The sequence below is a fragment of the Uranotaenia lowii genome, chromosome 3 (genome assembly GCF_029784155.1).
Source record: "Uranotaenia lowii strain MFRU-FL chromosome 3, ASM2978415v1, whole genome shotgun sequence".
Lineage (NCBI taxonomy): Eukaryota > Metazoa > Arthropoda > Insecta > Diptera > Culicidae > Uranotaenia > Uranotaenia lowii.
This window is the reverse complement of record NC_073693.1, coordinates 183,381,135-183,395,841: the sequence shown is the minus strand read 5'-3', so window position 1 is coordinate 183,395,841 and position 14,707 is coordinate 183,381,135.

The following is a 14,707-nucleotide window of genomic DNA, read 5'->3' as shown; positions in this document are numbered from 1 at the left end:
ATCATTAATTTTTTGGTTTTTCACTAAAATCAATTTTAAAACGCATTTTTACTTTAATTTGTTGACTCAGGGCGAACAGAGCCCAATTAATCGGGGCACGATGAGTATTTTCTGCTGTATCATCTAGCAGTGAATTCAACTCGATGTAGCCAACTGAATGATAGAGCTACAGCATCACCGTAAACTGGTTTGACCTGACGGTTTGACCTATTGGTTCTTGTTCTTGTCGGAGAGGTCTCGAGTTCGATTCCTGTTCGAGGAGATTTTTTTTCATTTATCATTCATGATCGATTATTTTGATTGTTGCATTATATGACTAGTAGCATCTTGGCGTGTGATGCAAAGCACCATAACATAATGTATGAGTGTGTGTGTGAATTGTTTGTATTCTACAAAATGTCACACATTAGGCTGGAACAAATATCAATTTCTTCTTTTGTCACCGCCCCCCCCCCCCCCCTTCGAAATTTCCAAAAACCCTGAGGGGGGAAATAAATAAAGTTTGAAGTATTTTATGTTAATTTCGAAAAAAATATCAAATATCTGAAAGATTACAAGACCAAAATACAAATTTTGGATGATGGGAGTCATTCCACCTTTTGTATTCTTGATTTTATTGAATTTTTCGATAAAAAATTACTAGATTTAGAGGTTTTGTGCAATGATATAGTATGCAATATGGTTGCATACAAGTTTTCGTTGAATTTATTCCAATTTATTTGTTTTTCGCATTGTTTTTTATTGTCCCCCCCCCCCCCCCCTTGCGATGTTTCAACTCCGAGTGACAAAAGAAGGATTTGAAATTTGTTCCGGCCTTATTATCTTTTGAATCGTCTAATGATTCGAAATTTCTCATTTTGCATGAAAAAATGGCCTTGCCGGGAAATTCACATTTTATTCTCGCAGCAATTTCAATTTCTTCATATGAAATTGACCTTGGTTGAGAAATATTTTGGTCGCTTAAGAGCGACACTTTTCTGCTCCTTCGCAGAATGCATGGTTGGTTCTGCCTTCTGCGGCATGAGACCAACAACACGGGAGGGGAAAATTAGCTGGCAAACATCGGACATACATCGGTCAACATTCTTTTTGTTTTTTTTTTGTTGCTCCGTCAATTGACGTTTCATGTAGCTTCATGTCATCTTCGCTGATTAATTTCTCCAGATCTCGATGTTTAAGGGCTGAACAGCAGCTTCTCTCTGAATTTGGGTTGCCTTCTTTCAGCAAGCTGATTTAAAATTAGAACTAAACAATGTTTCAGCGGTTGTTCAGCAAAAAATGTTTGTTGGGTCAGTAGGCTCGAGTTCGATTCCTGGTCGAGGTGATTTTTTTTTCATTTATCATTCATGAACATGATTGCACTAAACGGTGAGGCGTAGAATCATCAAACAAAGCAATAACAAAATAATCAAGGTCTGTTTGTAGAATTCAAAGAATTAACACATGCTCATACATTATGTTTCTGATGTTTTGTTTGACGGATGATGCTTTGATGCTATTAGCCGTAAAATGTAACAATAAAAAAAATCAATCTCGAATGGTATGTGCAAAAAAAAATCCCCTCGAACAGGAATCGAACTCGAGTCTACTGATTACCTCTCCGACACCTTACCAATAAGCCAAATCGACAGACGAAACAAGCCAACCTGTAGCTCTATAATTCAGTTGACTTCATCGAGTTGAATTCGCTGCTAAATTCCCCGGCAGAAAATGCTCATTATGCCTTCATTGATAGTGCTCTGTTCGCCTCTAGTGAACAAATTAAAGTAAAAAAGCGTTTTAAAATTGATTAAAGTGAAAAATAAAAAATTTCATGATGTTGAAAATTGAGAAACAATGTGTACATCATGTTGCAGTGCGTACATTTCATATCAAGATGATTTAAAGGTTATAAAAGCTTATTTGGTGGTGCTCAAAAATTATAATATTTTCGTCACTTGAGAACCTAGCTGGTTATTATTAAATATTTCTGTAAAGATGAAAAGGATATTTCTTTTTTGGTAAAAAATTAATACTATGGGTAGTACGAAACAAGTCCTTATGAAAATTTGTTTAAGAAAATAGGTACTTATGTAGAAAAAAGGAGTGCTCATTATGCCCTGGGTGCTCGTTATGCCCTCATCTCCCCTACCTGATATAAAATAATTTTAAAATTTTAAAATTTCTTAATCATCATATACATCACTTGCTTTTAAGTGGTTATTAATTGTTTAAACTTAAACCACAGAGAACAGACGTACAAGCTAGCCCACGAAACTTGTGTAAAAATCCCAACACCCTTTTTGAACTAATTTTTGTTTTTTGACTACGATTACGCCTTTTCGAAAACTGGGCACTTAAAAGTTGATTTGTAACTCTTGAACGGTGCAATAGATGACACTGTTTGCAGTCAGTTTCTAACGTATTTTTTTGGTGATAGCATTTGAAATTTTACACACTTTTTGACGGTTTTTTGTTCGAGCTTGTACGTCTGTTTTCTGTGCTTAAACTGGAAAGCTTTGTAAATTTAAGATTCAAACATCTTAATGTTTATTCACCCTTAGAAAAAAATTTGGGAAGTAAGTATGTCCACGTGGACATGACCCAAACCCCAACCTCTCTCCGTGGACAAACGTGGACATTTACATACACCCCCCTCCCCCTAAGTTGTCCACGTGGTATATGAACGGCCCCTATCTGTTTGCCGCTGATAGTGTTCCTGATAAAACGTTTGTTTCTCTATTACACATTTTTCTATTTTACAACCTAGAAAACGACCATGTTTGTCGGCCGGCTTTCTGTTTTTTTTTTGTACTGGAGAACCTAAATAAAAATACTCATGGCCCTTGTTGATATATGCTATAGCAGGGTGCAAATAAAAGAGGTGCACCGGCTTCGATAGCGATGTGTTTATAAAGCCTAGTCCACACTAGGCAACATGAACTGCGATTTTTGTGAGACGGACTTTGTTGTCTGTTGTTGTTGGAAACCTGAGACGGTCTAAGTGTCTCCCGAAGAAAATGGAAGACGCTGAGACCGTCTGGAGACGAACCGTCTCCTATGTGGACTAGGCTTAATGATGATAAAGATGTTTTGATGCCTCAAATCTATGACACAAAATTGCGCGTTAGTAAGCATTATGTTCAAAATAAAGTTTGTTACTCACAAATCGTGACCATATACCCGATCAGAAGGGAAAAACAAAATTATAACAAGATGAGATATTTTGTCAATCGAAATAAGAGGCAAGGCAAGGCAAGGAAAGTTTTCGAACTGTTTAACTCAAGCCACACTCGAACGGGTGCTTTATCCTCTGAAAAGATACTCGGCTCCTTAAGCCAAATGGCAGTTGAGCCTTCGAATAAGAAATATACTATATTAAAAAAAAAGAAATAAGATATAACCCAGATTTAAGTAACTTAATGTCGAAAACTTTGAGAACACAGTTCTAACTGCAACAGATATAAATATCTCGTTGAGATATGTTTGAGTTATTATTTTGATATGCTCTCCTGATCGGGTATACGCTAGACTGCCTCAAATTTGTATAAGAAATTTAAAAGCTGTGAAATGTCATACGCTGCAGGCTAAAATTGATCCTGGGTCTAGTACAAGATCTCTTGCCAAATTTGGGCCAGATCGGACCACGGGAAGGGGTCGCTCAACGAGCCTGAAGTTTGTATGGGATTTTGAGACATTTTGTTCGAGAGGAACATGAAAAACCATTTTTTCGTCAATAACTTTTGTCCCCTTCGACCGATTTTTTTCAAAAATGGGCCTGAATTATGACAAATATTTCATCCGAAGGTTTTATTTCAATTAAAGTTAAGATAAAAAAGTTATTAAGCTTCAAAAATTGGCTAACTTTTTAAGGGTGATATTCATCACTGTTTTAATGAGGCGACTAAATGTCCGACCATAAAACTCAATGTGAAATACAAATAATGATCGATTTTACCCATTGTTGTTGCGCTCGATTGCAATTTTTTATGTTTTTCTAATATTTGAGTTTGGATGATATTCACTTGATAGTTCGGAAAGAAGTAAGGGCGGAAAAATGCTTGACAATTTAAAAAAAAATTGCATAACCACAGGGGCTTAGGAACATGACTGCACGATTTGTGATGCCAATTTAAAGATACACCCTCATTCTCTATCAAAAGAAAGCTACAGCTAATATAATAAAAACGTGAGAAAAATGTAAAAGAACCTCTTTTCGAAAAATTATCATTTTATTGGCATCATAAAGCGTTGGTCCATGTGTTTTTCGATCTGACAAAAATATAATAAATATATTTCTGAAAGTAAAACCAGAAAATTTGCGCTAATGCTTGTTTGTTTTTTCGTTTCCTTTCACCCGTCGTCGTGTGCAAAATAGCTTTGAGATATTACCACCCACTGCGCCCGTCTGTCAAGCAAGAATTTGTGCTGACTTTTCAAAATTCAGAAACTACTTCACTGTTTTATTTATCATATTTTTGTAAAGCATTGCAATGCAGTTACATCACTAGAATCGGTATGAAATTTGCTTTCTTTTGAATAAAGTTTTATTGCCTAAACCTAACGTTAACATACTAAAAATCCAATGCAAAGCTGAATTTTGGTGTAGGGATTGTTTAAGAAAATCCAGATTCATAAAAAGTTCAAAAAACAGCTACCTTTGAAAAGTCGTCATAAATTATGTATTTCGTATTTTGAAAATCTAAAGATGCCAAAATGTGACAAATTACGTCAACTTTCCAATCTACTTTTTAAAATTTTTCTACTGCAACAGGAACAGCTTTGGCGGTTGATTGTTTGAAAAGTACGGGTTTTACACAATTTTTTTACATTTTTTGTGGTAATGATCTTAAAAAAAATTGAAAAAAATGTTCCATATGTGCAACATATAGTTTCTAACTTCAGCTTTCTCGAACACTAAGCGAAATTTTTTTCGAGCCCTTAGTAACTGATTTACAGCCTTTTTCCTGAAGCATGTTTTTTCATAAATTTTTTTTTGAACTTCAAATAACTTTGAAGTAATTGATCGTAGCTGAAAATTCTAAGAAACATATTTGAGTCACGTTATAAGCTTTTTAAAACTATAAATTTTGTAGAAATCGGTTGAGAAACAAGAGAGTTTTAGCGAAAATGGTGTTTGCCGTCATTTGACCGCTCGCGGTATGAATAGGTATATCACATGCGTTATTCGAAAACCGCAACACTTAGAAAAATTTTAAAAACGCAAAAATACTTGCATTTTAAAAATAAAAATAGTCCTGTCGTTAATTTTGCGAAAAAAAAGTTATATAAGGCGTAATCATCATTCAAAGTTCAAAAACCGTAATTTGACCGCCTCCGGTACGTTTAGTGTTAAGGCTTTTAGAAAAATTGTTTTTGGAAGAAATCGGCAGATGGGAACCAAAGATGTTGATTAAAAACTGTATTTTTTTATTGGCATCACAAATCGTCCAGTCATGTTCCTAACTCAATTTGGTTATGCAATTTTTCTTTTAAATTTATTATTTATTATTATTTATTATTTATTATTATTAATTCATCGAACAAATGTGTTTAAATGAATAAGTACACGATCACAAAGAATTAAACAATCTTGATTGGTGTAAACGACGAACAAAACGGTTTGATGGTTCTCCGAACTGATGTAAGTGCTCAGCATCCTGGAATGTGCGCATCATTGCGCTGATTGGTTCATTGTAGCCGTAAGATGTCCTATGATTTCGATTCGACAACAGCGAATGAGATCGTGACGTTCTCGACGGAGCTCTAAAGCTGATCATCCTTAGCAGGTTTGGTGATTGCACTTCTCCGTTCAACATTTTTGCGACGAACGTGGCCTGTTGAGTTTTTCGGCGACGTTCAAGAGTATCTAGGCCCAAGAGCTGGCATCGATGAGAATAAGGCGGCAGATCTTCGGGATGGCTCCAAGGCAAATTGTAGTGACGAACCCCTCGTACTAACGAGAATGAACGAGTGATGGAAAAGGATGGAGGTGGATCATCCCTGACGGAGAGGGAGAGAGAGTTTGGTAGGATTGATGCAGGGAGTGAGTGATGTGCGACGGCTGAGAATGGAGGCTGTTGCCTGTTGGTACAACTTCCGAGCCAATCAAGAAAAGATTGTTTTACGAGTTGATTGAATAGATTGAATAGATAGTCCTACGAGCACTTGAGGCCTCTACACAAATGGCGTAAAGCGAATCTAATAAACCGTTTTTGTACACGTTCAATTCGTAAAATCCAGCTGAGCTGATACGGAGCCCAAACGATTGCAGCGTGCTCAACAATTGATCGGACGAGTGCACAGTAAAGTGACTTCAAGCAATACGGGTCTTTAAATTCTCGCGATATTTTAGAGATGAAGCCGAGTTGTCGATTGGCCTTATTAATTACCGAAGAGCGTTGATTGTTGAAGGTGAGGTGATCATCAAGGATAACACCAAGATCATTAACTTCGAAGACTCTTTTTATGTGCTCATTGCCGATGTAGTAGTCAAATAGAACAGGCGATTTTTTCCGGTGAAAGGTTATCACAGAACACTTTGAGACACTAACAGATAATTTGTTACGTCTACACCATCCATCAAAGTGGTCTAACAACGATTGAAGATATTCACAGTCCGCAGCGCATTCTATTGGAACGAATATTTTCAGATCATCAGCATATCCAATTTTTGTTCCATCGTCTAAACTGGTTATCAAATCGTTGAAAAATAATGCAAATAACAAAGGCCCCAAGTTACTACCCTGAGGGACGCCAGATCGGTTTATAAAAGGCAAGGAGATGCTATCGTCAATTTTAATTCTTATGCACCTTTCAGTTAAAAATGACTTGAGCCAATCGATCATATTATTATGAATTCCAAGCTTAGCAAGCTTAGCAAGAAGAATTTGATGATCAATGGCATCGAATGCAGCCTTGATGTCGGTGTATATGGCATCAACTTGCTTCTTATTCTCAAGCTGATTCAAACATAACGAAGTGTATTCTACAAGATTCGTACATACCGTCAAGCATTTTTCCGCCCTTACTTCTTTCCGAACTATCAAGTAAATATCATCCAAACTCAAATATTAGAACAACATCAAAAATTGCAATCGAGCGCAACAATAATAGTTAAAATCGGTCATTATTTGACGAAACGCCATGTAATTCACATTGAGTGTTATGGTCGGACATTTAGTCGCCTCATTAAAACAATGATGAATATCACCCTTAAAAAAGTTAGCCAATTTTTGAAGCTTAATAACTTTTTTATCTTAACTTTAATTGAAATAAAACCTTCGGATGAAATATTTGTCATAATTCAGGCTTTAAGAAAACCCGTTTTTGAAAGAAATCGGTTGAAGGAGACAAACATTACTGACGAAAAACTGGTTTTTCATGTTCCTCTCGAACAAAATGTCTCAAAATCCCATACAAACTTCAGGCTCGTTGACCGACCCCTTCCCGTGGTCCGATCTGGCCCTAATTTGGCATGAGATCTTGTACTAGGCCCAGGATCAATTTTAGCCTGCAGTGTATAACTTTTTCAAATGTCGGGTCATTTGGGGCAGTCTAGTATACGCATCAACTTTTCCCTGACTGACAACAGATTCTTATCTTATTTAAAAAGAATTCCCTGTGATAAAGTTCTTGATTATTACTGAATCGTTTTCGGAGCGAATTACCGCAATATCCTGAGCATACTTTTATGGCAAAATTATACCTGATTTTGCTATCATGCGTTGAGTTTGAATATAGGTATCATTTTGCCCGAATAAAGGTGGTACAATGCCAAAATTTGGGTTTGTATATGGATACCTATAATCATGTCAAGTGTAAGGTTTCACTGAAATTTTACACGAAAAATAATTTTCACTTAAAAAATAAGTGACATCTGTAGTAAATTCTCGCCATACGTAGTTTCATTTGAATTTTAAGTGATGGGTCAAGTGAATTCATTTAAGTGACCGGTCAAGTGAATTACACTATGACGTTCGAGTGAAATTTATCTGAATTTCTAAGTAAGTTTCTAATTAATTATCTCTCGCGTTTTTAAATAAAAAAACATTTATAGATTTCAAATATTTACAAATTTATTTATTTATATTTACAAATTATTATAGATTTCAAATACTTACATTACGCTTTCGCCATAAATTTATTGATTGGAAAATTCCATTGTAATCCCAAGGCAGATCGGTTACTGCGGATAGTTCGACTTCTAAATCTTCCCTGCTGCAAACCAGAAAATCTGTCCAGTTCAATCCACAAGCTGAAACATAATAACACCTTTAAATAACTTTTTCTAACATCACGTTTAACACAACTACCGCCAAAATCGCCTAGTAAAGAATTGGGAAAACCCAAATTCAGCATAAGCTTTAAACGCTGCTCTTTAGAATTTGCCATTTTGAACTCTGAAAATAAACACAATTACAACCCGACATTCACTTGAAATTCAAGTGATGGGGTAGTGAATATTTTTTCTCACTTCAAATTCAAGTGACGACTGAAGTGAATGTGGATGAATTCACTTGAAATTTAAGTGACTGCCAAGTGAAATGTATATGTCGCACTTGAATGGAAGAAAATCAATGGATCCTTGCTTTTAAGTGAAAAACCATGTGTATTTTAAGAGTGAATTTGGGTTCAGTGTAGTGAATATTTTTTCTGACTTCAAATTCAAGTGACGACTGAAGTGAATGTGGATGAATTCACTTGAAATTTAAGTGACTGCCAAGTGAAATGTATATGTCGCACTTGAATGGAAGAAAATCACTGGATCCTTGTTTTTAAGTGAAAAATCATGTGTATTTTAAGAGTGAATTTGGGTTCAGTGTAATGATACCTTCACGCAGAGAAAATGATACCTTCACACAGAGAGATTTATAAACAAAACTGATTTTGATTCAAAACATTCATTTTTTGGAATCAAACTCCTGTTTTTTTGAATCAATGAATTATGGTTTTGAATCAAATGAATAATTTTTGAAAGAAAGAATGAATTTTTGAACCGAATAATATTGGACTTTGATTGAAAAAAATTCTTTGATTAAAAAAAAAGTAAAATTGCATACTTCTATTGAAACAAAGTAAATTTTCTTTTAACCAAATAAAAATGTTTTCAACGGAAAGGAATAATTGCAAACTTCAAACTTAGAAGGTGTTTTGGATAGAGCAAGATGAATTTGAACCTGAAAAATCGAATTAAGTTTGGCCAGACGTGTTAAAAATCTTAACCAGTGAATCAGAGTTAGCTATATACATATATAAATAGAAGGATTCAGGATGAATAATGGTAAGTGTTCGTTATTAAAAAAAAAAGGAATATTCAAGATGTTCTATAAACGCTTGCATTGTTACAGGACCACGTCCGATTCCGCCCCAAATCCAGCGGTCTAATCATCATTATAGCCAGCAACCAGTTGCAATGCAATGCAGTTAGGCCAGAATGGCAAAGTTTTCAACGAAATTTAGGACAGGAGCAAACGAAAACAACATGAACAACAATGTAATGAACCTTTTTTGCAATGAACCTTTTTTGTATCAAAGCATTAAGATTTTGATTCAAAAAATTTTCAAAAGAAAAATTCTTTGTAACAAAGGAAAATGCATTCTAACCAAAGGAAATTTTATTTATCCCAAAATCAAAGGAAAAAAGCCCTTTGTTTTTGAGGCACTTTCCTTTGAAGTAAAAAATCTTTTCGTTGCGTGCTGTTTAGCCAACGTTTCAAATCGAGTTTTGAGGCATAATGATGCCACTTTTAGGTATAGTTTACAGCCAAAATTTAACATCTTTGTGATATCAAATGCTTTTTAAAAAGCTGCCAAACGAGGCATCATTATGCCTCCACCAAAATCAAAATATGGCATCACTGTGCTATCTTTCAATCAAAAGCGATATCAAAATTTTAGAATTGTACCATCTTTATTCGGGCAAAATGATACCAAATTTTACTTTCAGGGCATGATAGCAATATAAGAAATTATTGCCATAAGTCTGTTCGGGGTATATGATGAAAATCGCCTTCAATTATGCAACAAAAGATAACGTTTTCATGGCTCAGACAAATAACGAACAGGGTTCTATTGTATACACTTTGGCGTTTTAATTTCCATTATATGTCTGAACCATGAATATTATATCCCCTATTTTGTTGCATATGATTTCTGTGCATGTTCCATTAGATTAAATACTCTGAACATCGCTTTGTATTTTTTTGTTTCAAATTATTTATAACAATAAAAAAAACAAATCGAAATTACATGATTCAATAAAGTTTAAAACAATGCAATGATATTCATGCGATATATTAATTACAGCATAAGACAACATGCAATAAATAAAAAATTTATTTCATGATAGTTATTCAATTTATATACTATCCGAAACACAATAAACTGTTATATTGTCTCTAACTAATGTTTAATTACGTTTTTTTTAAATAAACAAACAGTTTTCATTAATCATTTGCATTTTTCCAATGCTTCCAAGTTGCCTGCGACGTCGCCCCTGTATTCATGCCTTTTTCTAAGTTATTGTTCAAACTTTTTATACGATATGAAAAACAAAGACATCAAAATATTTTAAAATTCTATAAACTTAGGATATTTGTGATGAAAACTTATTCGGATAATCTTGATAACAAATTGATCTATTAAGACCCTCAGAATCAGATGGGGGATAAGTGCGCAAACGATAGTTTCGAGGAAACGCGCTTTAAAGTAGTCAAGGTGCTCGGTTTTTCATATCTACACTTATTTGCTGGATTCGAGCAATTTTTTTTTTCAATTGAAGTGTCCGAAATAAGTTTAAAAAAATATGAGATTTGCACCAGCTGTACTCAATTCTGTGGGCCTTAATTTTAACATTCTTCAAATTAACCTACAGAACAAAACGAAAATAGTTGCTGACCTTCAGACGTTTTTGCTTGGATTTATTGATTAATCGATCGTAAATTCTCTTAAAAATTTCCAAATTACAATCTACTCTCGTATGAATGATAGTCCAGCAATAAGCACCGATTTTGATTTTATTCGTACCAAACACAATTTTACAAAATAACACAGTTCTGCACATCTTATTAACACAATGGGTGGTATGAAAAAAACTTAGTAATTGCTTTTGCTAAACTGAATCGAGCAGTCGAGCAGTCGCTTAAAGCAATTGCTTCGGTTGTTATGAATAAAGTTTTTTTGACAGCTGTTTTCTCAGTCAGGAGCTTTTACTTTTAGAACAAGCTAGTTTGGTATGAATAAAGCTCAAATCTGAAGCAATTGCTCGACAAATCTCGTAGTAATTGCTTTATTTTCTAAGCATGCTCGGTAGCAGACTTTTCCAATAAAAAATTCTTTAATAACGTCATGAACTTATCAAATTAGCAATATTTCACTTCAAAACAATTCAAAAAGGTATTTTCAACATGAATAAAGAGAAGTCGAAGTGATAACCCAACTTTTTTCATATTCCTGTCGTAGTATAAAATCATTCGTTTAAGATGACAATAAACAAATCAATTAGTAAATATCTCAAATTAAAAAAAAAATCCGGCTATAGTGGAAGAAGTCCCAATTGGCTCAAAGAAAGAAATAAATTGTAATAATTTAAAACATTATACAGATCTCTCATTTTTATATAATTTTTTATAATCCTAAGATTTAAAAAAAAATCTAAATTAAAATGCGCGCCTATTGCCTATTTTTTTATACATCGGATTATCCCGATCCGAATACATGTGGGAGAGCTTATGATAAATATTAAAGTTAGGCCATTTTTTGTTTAACAATATTCGAATATGTATTCAATTTTCTTTAAACATCAACATACGAGCACGCATTAACAAAAAATTCCTGTCGTTCTTACACCCACCACCCGCTTCGTCGACTTCAATGCTACTTTAGCCGTACTTATCAATTTTCTGATCGTCTTCTTTCATTTTACTTTAGAAAACTTCAGATTCTGCTGGTTGGATAGCTCTATTTTTCGAAGCAAAAGCTATGTTCTAAGACTTTAGTACACATCCGCTAAGCAAATGTTTATTCATACCAAACTAAGCAAATGCTTTGGACTTTTGCTTTGATTGATTTCGAGCTAAGTAAAAGCTACCGAAGCAATTGCTAAACCTTATTCATACCACTAAATGTGTTTTCCCTGCACCTTTTCTCGGCGATGACAATCATCTTCTGGATGGAAAAAAGTATCTCAATACTGATGTCTGATGTTATGAAATCGCTTTGTACCTGAAAATAATCACATTTTCGTAGGTGATGGAAAGAATTAGAGAAACATCACCTACGAAAATGTGAAAATATTGCGGTTACTGGGAAAATTTCTAATCGCGCGACGGTAGGCTTCCGTGCGGTAGGCTAGCCGGAGCAGTAAACACAGTTAAAAAATTCACTCTTACTCACTAATTTCATTGAAAAGTTAAGAAGTAAATTCTTGAATCAATCTTCAAATCATTATTTTGCAAGAGAGGACAAAACATGAAGTCATCGGAATGAAATATTATTATTCTTAGTATTCATTGAGATTGCGGGCGTTAAAATTCCAGACAAAACAAAAAACAATCTACATTATTGAAAACACATTTTTCCATAGCCTGAGAATTAACGAATTTGGCATGATGAAGATTTTTGATGCGATAAATGCGTCTTTGATACTTTATATGCTGGTCGAATTCAATTATGTTGTCGTTAAAATGTAACAAATCGTATATGAGAAGTTAAAAAAAGAAGTTGTGTGCGTGAATAATCTATTATAGGAAATAATACCATTCGCATCGCAAAAAATTGGACTGCGCACTCATAACTGCGAAATTTGTGCGATCTGTCAAATCAGTATAAAATCTGACGGTTTTCTACACCGCTTTTCAGTTAAACTTTATACGGATAACTCCGACTGCAAAACATAGCACGAAATCCAACATTCAATGAATGATCGCTACCGTGTCGTCGAACTCTAAACTTATTTAACCCTCATCCGCATTAGATTTCATTACCCTAATCAGCACTAGTGGTGTCAATTTGACACCACAAGCTCAAATCGTTATAACTTTTGGCGTGTTGGACCGATTTAAACAAAACTTACATCAATAGAAACCTTGTAATGTCAGTGAAATATGTTTAGAACATTATATATAGCTAAAGTTATTATTTTTCTCGTTATTCAGCATGAAAGAAAAAAAAATCCGAAAAAACATGCCTCACGAAAACTGCTGTAGTTCATATGTCTCACGTCCAAAAAAATATTTGCCTTATGCATATGCAAGCTGAAGTTAATGCCTACATCATGAAGACAAGAAATATTTTTTAAAATTTTTTTTAATGAAATGGTCACAAAAAGTTAAAAAAAGTGGTCTAAAAAACCTACTTTTCATTCGATTGCTAGTAAATACTGTTTGAGCGATGGTAGAGTTTTGAAAAAAATATGACTACAAAATGTATTAAAATTCCAACATTTTGCTGTCTTTAGATTTTTAATGCAACAAAAATTGAATTTACTGGAATTTTTCAAAGTTCACTACTTTGCGCGATTTTTTTACAAATTGAAATTTCATCTGTTTTTGTGGTCCACCGTCAGGTTGTACCCGGATTATCAGTGCTTTTACTTTGTTTGGACCAACCAAGAGTATAATCATTGGAAAGCACATTTAATCTACATTCTAGTGAGGTGCTACAATTCACGCTGTGAGATTTCACAAAAATATGAAAATTATAAACATAAAATCATTCCTGAATTTCTAGAACTACAAGCACCTCGTCCAGCAAAACGTGTTTGTTTGCTCTCCGAGTAGGTACGGTGGGTGGTGATTCGGGCAGAGAGCGAAGCCGACGGACGAAATCATGATGCGTGTCGTGCATTTCTTGGTTGTAAATATTCTATTGCTAGTAGTTTGCATTTGGGAGTCACGACACGCATCATTATTTCGACTGTCGGCTTCGCTCTCTGCCCGAATCACCACCCACCGTACCTACTCGGAGAGCAAACAAACACGTTTTGCTGGACGAGGTGCTTGTAGTTCTAGAAATTCAGGAATGATTTTATGTTTATAATTTTCATATTTTTGTGAAATCTCACAGCGTGAATTGTAGCACCTCACTAGAATGTAGATTAAATGTGCTTTCCAATGAATATACTCTTGGTTGGTCCAAACAAAGTAAAAGCACTGATAATCCGGGTACAACCTGACGGTGGACCACAAAAACAGATGAAATTTCAATTTTTAAAAAAATCGCGCAAAGTAGTGAACTTTGAAAAATTCCAGTAAATTCAATTTTTGTTGCATCAAAAATCTAAAGACAGCAAAATGTTGGAATTTTAATACATTTTGTAGTCATATTTTTTTCAAAACTCTACCATCGCTCAAACAGTATTTACAAGCAATCGAATGAAAAGTAGGTTTTTTAGACCACTTTTTTTAACTTTTTGTGACCATTTCATTAAAAAAAATTTTAAAAAATATTTCTTGTCTTCATGATGTAGGCATTAACTTCAGCTTGCATATGCATAAGGCCAATATTTTTCTGGACGTGTAGCATATGAACTACAGCAGTTTTCGTGAGGCATGTTTTTTCAGATTTTTTTTCTTTCATGCTGAATAACGCGAAAACTTGTAACTTTAGCTGTATATAATGTTCTAAACATATTTCACTGACATTACAAGGTTTCTATTGATATAAGTTTTATATGAAGTTCATAATAATTCAAACGACTTAAATTGATTTTACTGTTGTGGTGTCA